Consider the following 10,611-nt stretch of genomic DNA (forward strand, 5'->3'; position numbering starts at 1 on the left):
CTCAGCCTCCCAAAGTGCTGATTACAGGCTTGAGCCACCACGCCCGGCCTAAAATACATTTTAAAACTAAAAATTCAGTATAACTTATGAGTTCAGACTTAAAAAACACAGGAGATAAAATATTTAGAAAATGAACAGAGACAGTGATTCATACCGAAACTTGCTGAATGCAGTAGAAGTCATATTAGAGGAAAATGTACACTTTTTTTTTTTTTAGAAAACATGAAGTTTGGGAAATTACTAACTGAGCATGCAACTTGTGGAACTGGAAGGAGAAAAGAAGTCGAGGGGAGGGGCCGGAAGGTTCCAGAAAAGCAGTGAACACAAGGGTAATAGAAGAAATGCCCCGCTAAGTGCCCAAGGCACTCACCAAGGTGCATTATCACGACACTTTTAGAAAACAAAAGAAAAAGAAAATAAACATATTCTAGGTGAGAAAAAACAGACAATTGTGCACTAAGTTTCCATTATTATAATTACATCAGACTTCTCATCCGTCACTCTGGAAGCTGACAAGGGAGAAATAGGTTTGAAAATAGCCTATGGTATAGTTTGAAGTCAGATAGCGTGATGCCTCCAGCTTTGTTCTTTTGGCTTAGGATTGTCTTGGCAATGCGGGGTCTTTTTTGGTTCCATATGAACTTTAAAGCACAAACCTGCACGTTGTGCACATGTACCCTAGAACTTAAAGTATAATAATAAAAAGAAAAGAAAAGAAAATAGCCTATGGCCGGTCGCAGTGGCTCACGGCTGTAATCCCAGCACGTTGGGAGGCCGAGGTGGGTGGATCACCTGAGGTTAGGAGTTCGAGACCAGCCTGGCCAGCATGGTGAAACTCTGTCTCTACTGAAAATACAAAAAATTAGCTAGGCATGGTGGTACATGCCTGTAGTCCCAGTTACTCCAGAAGCTGAAGCTGGAGAATTGCTTGAACCCGGGAGGTGGAGGTTGGAGTGAGCTGAGATTGCACTACTGCACTGCAGCCTGGGCAACAGAGTGAGACTGTCAAAAAAAGAAAGGAAGGAAGGGAAGGGAAGGGAAGGGAGAAAGAGAGAGAGAGAGAAAGAGAGAAAGGAAGGAAGGAAGGAAAGAAGGAAAGAAGGAAAGAAAAATAGCCTATCTACTCCTATGGAGAGATCCCAGAGTGTATTCTTAGGGATTAAACGACATCAGGATGACGTCTGTATTGTGCCAAGAACTGGGGAAATCAGAATATACATTCATACTGACTTATACTCACCCAGAAACAAGCACTGGAAGGATTAATATGAGAAAATTAAAACTGTGGCTCTCCCACGTTTTCTTCCCCATCGACCCACCTGGACAAACTGCAGACCCAGAAATCCCCTCGACTGCTTCTCTTTCTCACCCTCTCCCCTTGTTCTACCTTCAGAATCCGTCCTCATGCAGCCACGGCTTGCCAGCACCACGGTGCCAGGTTCATCCTCCCTCCCCTCCTCCAGGGAACATCGCCTAGCTGGTGTCTGTGTTCATTTGCGGCTTCTTAGCCGTCCTTCTCCTCATTATAGCCAGGATGATGTTTGAAAAGGGTCAATCAAATCATGTCTCATTACCATGAAATCTCCAGTGACTTCACGGTGCACTTCGCCCAAAACCCAAACTCTGTGACCCACGGGACACTCAGCTCTCCAATTTCACATTGGTCCCTGTGCCCCTCACTCCCTGCCTTCAGGCCACATGACATTCCCGCTGTTCTGTTCCTTGAAGACACCAGGTCCCTCCCTGCCTCGGGGCGCCACGTCTCTGCCTGGATGACCCAACCTCCTGCTTTGCACCACAGCCTCCAGGTCTGCTCAGCACCATCTCAGCAAGAAGGGCCTTCCCAGACCACTCTGTTGAAAGAAGTCCACTGCCCTGACACCCACCCCTTTGCCAAGGAGGTTTGTCTTCGTTCCCTCTTGACGTTCATTCTCCTTTCTAATTATCTACTCATTGACTTGTACGCTGTCCCCTCCCACAGTTAGAATGGAGACTTCACTTGGCCAGGGATCTCTTCTGTCTTGATCATCACTCTATCACTGGTACTTAGGGCCGGGCACATAATAGATGTTCAGTAAATACTTGTAGAATGAATAGTGAATCAGAAACAATACTGGCCATTTTTTGCTGGACATTTAAAGGTTAAATAATGGCACCCCTTTGCAATGAAATACTGGATGAGCATTAAAAATGATGCTGCTGGCCGGGCGCGGTGGCTCACACCTGTAATCCCAGCACTTTGGGAGGCCGAGGCGGGCAGATCACGAGGTCAGGAGTTCGAGACCAGCCTGACCAACATGGTGAAACCTCATCTCAACTAAAAAAAAAAACAAAAAACTTAAAAACAAAACAAAACAAACAAACAAACAACATACTGGTTGAGCATTAAAAATAATGCTGCTGGCTTGGCAGGGTGGCACACACCTGTAATCCCAGCTACTCAGGAGGCTGAGGCAGGAGAATCGCTTGAACCCGGGAGGCAGAGGTTGCAGTGAGCTGAGATCGCGCCACTGCACTCCAGGCTGGGCGACACAGCGAAACTCTGTCTCAAAAAAAAAAAGGATGATGCTGTTTTACTTTTATTGACGTGGAAAATTTCAAGGGTATCGTTGAGTGAACAAAACAGGAAAAAAACATGTTTGTAGAGGTTACATACATTAAGTTACATATGTACATTTGCACATGTTTATGGAAGGAGAGATTTCTGAGAAGTGTTAACAGAAATGTTTGCAGTGATTAACAAATTCTCTTATTTCATTTTTTATGAGTTGTTTTATTTGGATTTTCTTTTTCAAAGAAAGGGTCTTGCTCTGTTACCCAGGCTGAAGTGCAGGGCACGATCATAGCTCACTGCATTCTCAACCTTGCAGGGCTCAGGCCAACCTCCCAACTCAGCCTCCCGAGTAGCTGGGACTTCAGACGTGTGCCACCCACACCCAGCTAATTTTTGTATTTTGTATCTAACTCCTGGGCTCAAGCAGTCCTCCTGCCTCTGCCTCCTAAAGTGCTGGGATTACAGGTGTAAGCCACCATGCCTGGCTGAATTTTTTTTTTTTTTTTTTTTTTTTGAGGCGGAGTTTCATTCTTGTTGCTTAGGCTGGAGTGCAGTGGTGCAATCTCAGCCCACCACCACCTCCACCTCCTGGGTTCAAGTGATTCTCCTGCCTCAGCCTCCCAAGTAGCTGGGATTACAGGCATGTGCCACCACTCCCGGCTAATTTTGTATTTTTAGTAGAGATGAGGTTTCTCCATGTTGGTCAGGCTGGTCTCCAAGTCTGGACCTCAAGTGATCCGTCCACCTCGGCCTCCCAAAGTGCTGGGATTACAGGCGTGAGCCACTGCCTCCAGTCAAATTTTTTTTACATTAGCATGTGTTAGTCGTAACTAGGAAAAACAAAAGTACTTTTTGTTTAAGAAAATTAAAAAAACGGCCACCTATGAGGAGCTGGGAGTACAGGCTTAGGTGGAAACAGATAAGGTGTCAAGACCTCCTTCTGTGACTGATCCCTTCACATTTTCTCCCCACGAGTTTCAGTCATGCAAGATGAGGAAACCCGAGAGCCTCCTAGTCAGTGTAGTGCAGCAGGTAACAATACAGTATTGTACGCTTACACATTTGCTGAGAAGGTAGATCTTTTGTTAAGTGCTCTTATCACAAATTGATATGTGGTCATAGAAATTTTATCAAACGATAATAATATACAAACAGGTGGGAGGAACCTGTGGGAGGTGGTGGGCAGGTTTATGCCGTAAACTGTGGTGTTGACACGCAGGGCATACTCCTCTCCAAACTCATCAAGTCGTATACGTTAAATACACACTGCTTTTTATATGTCAATTATTCTTCGATAGAGTAGGGTTTTTTGTTTTTGTTTTTTTTTAATTGCAAGTGTCTGCAGAGAGCTTCTATAGGTTTGAGAGTCTGGGAGATTCCGGTAGGTGTGGCCCGTGAGCCTCAGCACCTATGGTGTGTGTAGTGGCTATTCTGCCTTTATCTGTATTAAATTTTTTAAAAAATTATTTTCCCAGGCATTCCGCAACCGCTCAACTTTCCGCCCAAGTTCAAGTTCCTGTTTTTTCTTCACAGAACTCGATTGCTGGTGCCAGTCCCCACATTGCTCTCCTCCTAAGTAGCAGCAACTGGTGGGCTGATGCGTGTGTCCAGGCCTAGAAGAGCCTCAGTACCCAGAAGAAAACCTCCCCTCCTGGGCTTCACGGCGCAGGGCTGGCCTCCCATCCTCACAGGGAGGAGAGGGGTGCACCTGCCCCTGCAGGTCTGCACCCAGGTCTGTGTTATCCACACGCACATCTGCGTCTGCAGGAACAGGCTCCACAGCAGGCAACAGCTTCCATCTGCGAACCTCATTTAATCCCCACGAGGATCCTGTGAAGGGTTCCTATGTTCACCTCTGTGTTATAGGCGAGGACGCTGGCTCTGGGAGGAGTAAAGCCGGGCAGCAGTCCCCAGGTAAACTCCCAGCACAGAATCCGGCCTCCCCAGTTCAGTAACAAAAGCGAGCTCCCTCCTGCCTGCTTGCTGGTGACACTCTCACTGCCTGTTAAACATCTCATGCTCACGGCTTCCCCAGACTCCCCGTCCCACCGGGCAGCGCCTTCCTCTCTCCCCACCTTTCCTCATTTTCTCTGCAGCAGGTTTCACTCCTCCAAGTTTCTCGCCCTTCTCCAGCCTTCACGTTCAGTCCCGTTTCTGTGCGGTACGGGACTCAGCTGCCTTAACACCAACGGACGTCTCAGCACACCCGAAAGCTGAGACTTCCCAGGACAAGAACTGCTTTGGAGTCCTCTCGGGCCCCAGCATGACCTGCTACACTGCAAACTACTGGAAAGAACCTTTCAAGACTGGCGAGATTGAGCACCTCAAGTCTATTTTACAGATGGAAAGGTAGTGGGTCAAAGAGGAGATACCATCATAATGGACAGAGACTATGAAGCTCTGGCTTTGTCAAGATACAGTTCAAAGCACTGGACATGCATTGACTCATCTCACTACCCCTAAAACACTCACGTTAGATACTGTCGTTATTCCTCTTACAAATGGGGAAACTGAGCCACAGCAAAGTTAAGCAACTTGCCCAAAGATCCTCAGCTAGGAAGGGATGAAGGTGGCCTTTGAACTTGAGCTCCCCATCCACAGTCTGCAGTCCCTCGGACTGGAGCACATTGTAGAAATTAATAATGTCATCCTAACAACCCGTATAAAACACTTTTGGGCTGGGTGCGGTGGCTCACGGCTGTCATTCCAGCACTTCGGGAGGCCAAGGCAGGCGGACCATCTGAGGTGAGTTCAAGACCAGCCTTACCAACAAGGTGAAACCCTGTCTCTACTAAAAATACAAAAATTAGCCAGGTGTGGTGTCAGGCGCCTGTAGTCCCAGCTACCCGGGAGGCTGAGGCAGGAGAATTCCTTGAACCCGCGAGGCGGAGGTTGCAGTGAGCCAAAATCATGCCACTGCACTCCAGCCTGGGCGATGGAGCAAGACTCCATCTCAAAAACACACAGGCCGGGTGTGGTGGCTCAAGCCTGTAATCCCAGCACTTTGGGAGGCCGAGACTGGCGGATCACGAGGTCAGGAGATCAAGACCATCCTGGCTAACACGGTGAAACCCCGTCTCTACTAAAAAATACAAAAAAAAAAAAAAACTAGCCGGGCGAGGTGGCGGGCGCCTGTAGTCCCAGCTGCTCGGGAGGCTGAGGCAGGAGAATGGCGTAAACCCGGGAGGCGGAGCTTGCAGTGAGCTGAGATCCGGCCACTGCACTCCAGCCCGGGCGACAGAGCGAGACTCCGTCTCAAAAAAAAAAAAAAAAACACATACAATAACAACAACGAAAACATGTTTGAGTTCTGACTTTATTTCTTGCTCTTTTCTTATTTTTCATGGAACTCATCTTAATGATTTCATGTTTACCATTCACATATATTTGGACGTGATTACACGGCCACAGGGCAACCTCTATAAGCACGAGTCCTTTCTTAAGAAGGAGGAAGGATGTAGTCAGTGTGTTCCTAAAATTATGACACTGCTTTGTAAGATAACATGTTTTGTTCATTTTATTTCGTAATCCAGATATGAAGGCAGTGGAGCAATCTCAATTCACTGCAGCCTTTGCCTCCTGGGCTCAAGCTATCCTCTCACCTTGTAGCTGGGACTATAGGCACACACTACCACACCCAGTTAATTTTTGTAGTTTTTGCAGAGCTGGGGTTGCACCATGTTGCCCAGGCTGTCCTCAAACTTCCAAACTCAAGCAATCCTCCCATCTTGGCTTCCCAAAGTGCTGGGATTACAGGTATGAGCCACTGCACCTGGCCCAATTTTATTTCTTATATTTATTATTTTGCATGCCATTGTGAATGTATGAACTGTTTCTCTCTTTGTTTAGGTCTTTAATTTCCCTCAGCAATCTTTTCTAGTTTTCAGTGTACACGTCTCGCATTTCTTTATTAAATTTGTTTCTATTCATTTTATCATTTTTGAGGTTTGCAAATAGCTTTCCTAATTTCATTATTGAATTATTTTTGTCAGTATATAGACATGATTGACTGTAGTGAATATGTCTTCATCGTGCTAGGAATTTTGTTGTTGTTGCATTGTTGTCATTGTTGAGACAGAGTTTCGCTCTTGTTGCCCAGGCTGGAGTGCAATGGCGCAATCTCGGTTCACTGCAACCTCTGCCTCCCGAGTTCAAGCAATTCTCCTGCCTCAACCTCCCGAGTAGCTGGAATCACAGGCATGCAACACCACACCTGGCTAATTTTTTTGTATTTTTAGCAGAGATGGGGTTTCACCATGTTGGCCAGGCTGGTCTCAAACCCCTGACCTCAGGTGATCCATCCTCGCTCAGCCTCCCAAAGTGCTGGGATAAGAGGCATGAGCCACCACTTCCGGCCCTTGCTAGAAATTTATTGTACTTTTCAGCTTCATAATTTCCATTTAGTTTTATGCTTTAATAATTTCCCAAGGTAGCATTATGGTCACTTCCTGTAACTAATATTTCTTACTCTGTTGAATCATTAGGGTCTGGATTACTCTCCTTCAAGTTTCTTGTGCTAGCCTAACGGCTTGGATGTTGTGGTTCAATGCAATTTTACTTTATTTTTATTTATTTATTTATTTATTTATTTGAGACGGAGTCTCGCTCTGTTGCCCAGGCTGGAGTGCAGTGGCCGGATCTCAGCTCACTGCAAGCTCTGCCTCCCGAGTTTACACCATTCTCCTGCCTCAGCCTCCCGAGTAGCTGGGACTACAGACGCCCGCCACCTCGCCCGGCTAGTTTTTTGCATTTTTTAGTAGAGACAGGGTTTCACCGTGTTAGCCAGGACGGTCTTGATCTCCTGACCTCGGGATCCGCCCCTCTCGGCCTCCCAAAGTGCTGGGATTACAGGCTTGAGCCACCGGGCCCGGCCAATTTTACTTTATTTTTATTGCATTTATTTTAGCAGCTTTATTTAGCTATAATTGTTATACTAAAAACCCTCTCACTTAACGTACACAATCACGTGCATGCATAGTTGATTTTTCGGCTTCTCACAGGAACTCATTTCAGGCATTTCCATCTCCACTCTACACATGGGGAAACAGAGGCTCACAGAGGAGAAAGGACGTGGTCCAGGTCACACCTGTCCCTGGCCCTGCAGGCTGAGGCGCAGAGAGACCACCCACCTTGGAGCTGCGAGGGTTTAGCACATAGCTTGAGCTCCCTCTTGTGGCCACAGTGGAGAAACTCCCTGCTTAACTCATTTTTATTTTTTCCATCTGGCGTTCATTTTTCTCATTCAGTCAGTATTTCTTGGTCCTGTCCTGTGTGCCAACACTGTTTGAGGCTCTAGAGGTCCGTCAATATATAAAACAAACACCCTTTCCATGGAAGAGCGTATATTCTTGCAGAAGGAGACGGGCAGTAACCCACGGGCATTATACAGTCACAGTCAGCTAGAAGATGAGAGTGATTTGGATAAATGAGAAAGTGCAGCGGTGGTCCAAGGGGTCTGGGGGTGCAAAGCTCAGCAGGGGGAACAGTGCGGCAGTTGCAGACAGAGGGATGGGAAGAGGGAAGTGGCAGGAAGAGAATGCAGAGGGGTGAGGGTTGGGGCCACAGGTCCTGTGTAGAGAGCCCTGTTGGTCACCATGATTATCCTGAGTGAACTTGGAAGTAACAGAAATGACTCCAAATAGAATGCGCCTTCATGGAGCATTCTTCTTCCCAAACTTCCACTAGAACGCTGAGCTGCCTTTCACAGCAGGGGACGTGTCATCCCATTAGACTTCAAACGTCCTCAGCAATTCCCTGCCCCCTTCTTTTTAGGAGTCAGGATTCCTCAGCCTTGCTCAAGACCTGCATCTGGTGACCCCTAGAAACCTGTCCTGGAAGTCTCACAAGGCTCTTCACACTCACAGTTTGTGATATGAGGACCCCAGAGTTGTGCAGTGCACAACCTACACAGCTGGACGTGATGATCCCTATGCTCCCACTGCGCTCTGTGCTGACTATGTCATTCCACTGGGTGGTGCCATGTCAACTTCTCTCCTCTCCTCTCAATATCCTGTAAGCTCTTTAAGAATAAGATAAGATCAAAGTTCTACCCACGTCCCTGGTAGTCAGAAGAGGGCTGAAACATCGGCCACCACTCATTAGCACTCTACTTAACAAAACAAATTGCCCAGGTAGTTATGATTAGATTTCTATAAAAGGCTGAATAATTACAGAAAGGCTCTAGAAACTAGTGTATAATTATATACAGGCACTGGCAGCATGTGGAGACATGGAAATCAGCTAAGGAATCGTGGTGCAGTCTCAGGAACCAGCTGGGTAATTGCACCAGGAGCTCCCAGAACCAGCTGGATAATTACAGTGGAGTCCCTGGAACTCAATGGGTGATTACCATGTACTCATGGAATCAGCGGTAATAATAGAAAGGTCCCAAATGCAGACACTGGGGAAAGTCTGGAGACACTTTTGATTGTCACAACCCTGAAGAGAGGGTGATGCTGCTGGCACTGAGGTGGGTGGAGGCTGAGAATGCACAGGACAGCTCCTCCCCCAGGGAATAACCTAGCCGCGAATGTCAACAGTGTTACCCAGAAAAAAACAGTGTTCCTTTGCCTGGTGAGTAGCAAACGACTCTCCTGAGAATGCAGGTGATATGGTTTGGCTCTGTGTCCCCACCCACATCTCACCTGGTATTGTAATAATCCCCACCTGTCAGCTGGGGGCGGTGGCTCACTCCTGTAATCCCAGCACTTTGGGAGGCTGAGGTGGGCAGATCATGAAGTCAGGAGATCGAGACCATCCTGGCTAACCCAGTGAAACCCCATCTCTACTAAAAGTACCAAAAAATTAGCCCAGCGTGGTGGCGGGCACCTGTAGTCCCAGCTACTCAGGAGGCTGAGGCAAGAGAATCGATTGAACCTGGGAGGCGGAGGTTGCAGTGAGCCGAGATCACGCCATTACACTCCAGCCTGGGTGACAGAACGAGACTCTGTCTCAAAATAATAATAATAATAATAATCCCTACATGTCATGGGAGGGACCCAGTGGGAGGCAACTGAATCATGGGAGCTGGTTTTTCCCATTCTGTTCTCATGATAGTGAATAAGTCTCATGAAATCTGCTGGTTTAATAAATGGGAGCTCCCCTGCACACGCTTTCTTGCCTGCTGCCATGTAAGACATGACTTTGCTCCTCCTCCATCTTCCACCATGATTGTGAGGTCTCCCCAGCCATGCGGAAGTATAAGTCCATTAAACCTCCTTCCTTTGTAAATGACCCAGTCTCAGGTATGTCTTTATCAGCAGCGTGAGAACAAACTAATACAGCAGGTTTTGATCAGTAAGAGTTTTATGACTTGACACAAGTAAGGAGGGCACTGGGCGTATTCTTCAAAGCAGTGTCTCCCCGAGGAAAAGGGACAGGAGGGCTCTATGGGGTGAGGGAGTAGAGGGAGGGCGCGCCATTGCATGCAGAGGAGGGTCCTAGTTGTCCAGACGCAGCGAGTCATCATACCAGCACGCGGGTCGCGTGTTACGGTAACAAAACTACAGCTCCTCCCGGGACGGAGACTTGAGCACGGCAGTGAGGACGGTTCACTCGGGTTCATCTTTAAGATGCCAGGGACTGTCATAAGCTGGTTCCAGCCATCGAGTGGATTCCATGCATTCCATGCAGGGTTTGGAGAAAAACAGGCTGCACGGCAGGAGGCTGTAGAACAGGCTGATTGCTCAACTTGGTTAAATTCCTATAATCCCTGGAGACCCTCCCTGTCTCCCTACAGTAGTGCTTGGGTTGAGAAACTGTCTTTAAAAGACTATTTTTAGCCGGGCACGGTGGCTCACCCCTGTAATCCCAGCACTTTGGGAGGCTGAGGTGGGTGGATCACGAGGTCAGGAGATTGAGACCATCCTGGCTAACACGGTGAGACCCCGTCTCAACTAAAAATACAAAAAAAGAAATTAGCCGGGCGTGGTGATGGGCACCTGTAGTCCCAGCTACTCAGGAGGCTGAGGCAGGAGAACGGTGTGAACCCGGGAGGCAGAGCTTGCAGTGAGCCGAGATCACGCCACAGAGCGAGACTCTGTCTCAAAAAAAAAAAA

This window comes from Rhinopithecus bieti, unplaced genomic scaffold (assembly GCF_001698545.2).
Source record: "Rhinopithecus bieti isolate Rb0 unplaced genomic scaffold, ASM169854v2 scaffold_56979, whole genome shotgun sequence".
NCBI lineage: Eukaryota > Metazoa > Chordata > Mammalia > Primates > Cercopithecidae > Rhinopithecus > Rhinopithecus bieti.